This window comes from Ipomoea triloba, chromosome 3 (genome assembly GCF_003576645.1).
Source record: "Ipomoea triloba cultivar NCNSP0323 chromosome 3, ASM357664v1".
In the NCBI taxonomy this organism is placed as follows: Eukaryota; Viridiplantae; Streptophyta; class Magnoliopsida; order Solanales; family Convolvulaceae; genus Ipomoea; species Ipomoea triloba.
In genome coordinates, this window is record NC_044918.1 from 23,655,716 (window position 1) to 23,656,389 (window position 674).

The 674-nt window shown below is 29.0% G+C and overlaps 1 non-coding gene across 1 annotated transcript; it reads left to right on the top strand.

Annotated features, from left to right (window-relative positions):
- Positions 1 to 556: 556 nt before the first annotated feature.
- Positions 557 to 674, top strand: TRNAN-GUU. The gene is made up of 2 exons: positions 557 to 592; positions 639 to 674. It is a non-coding gene; the product is annotated as a tRNA-Asn (tRNA).

Below are 674 nucleotides of genomic sequence, written 5' to 3' on the forward strand. Positions count from 1 at the left end.
TATATATATATATATATATATATATATATATATAGAATTTTTATTCAAATGTGGCCGCGTCCTTACGTGCGGCCGTGCGGTTTACACCACTCAATGTTAAGAAATGCACCACTCAATGTTACGAAATGCACCACTCAATAACATTGAGTGGTGTATTTCAATACCAAGAACTGAATTTATTATTTTGTAATAAACCGAACGAAAAGGAAATTGATTCCTCATAGTGAGATACTCCTATATTTCAATAGTGTTGTGAAAAATATCGTGAAATTCAATATTTGTTCATATAAGTCACATATAAGTAATTAGATTTCTAAGATTTCTAAAAATTGAACTTTGAATAGTGAAATTCGATATTTGTTCATATAAGTAATTAGATTTCTAAGATTTCTAAAAATTGAACTTTGAATAGTGAAATTTGGTAAAGGTAAATTTGATTCTATGATTTCTATTATTATATGATCTATTTATGATATTTTTTTCTATTGTCAATAGAAATCAATCTCAGTTCATCTAATTCAATAGAATTCTAATGAAATATTGAATCTACTATTGTTCCTCAGTAGCTCAGTGGTAGAGCGGTCGGCTGTTAACNATATGATCTATTTATGATATTTTTTTCTATTGGTCGGCTGTTAACCGATTGGTCGTAGGTTCGAATCCTACTTGGGGAG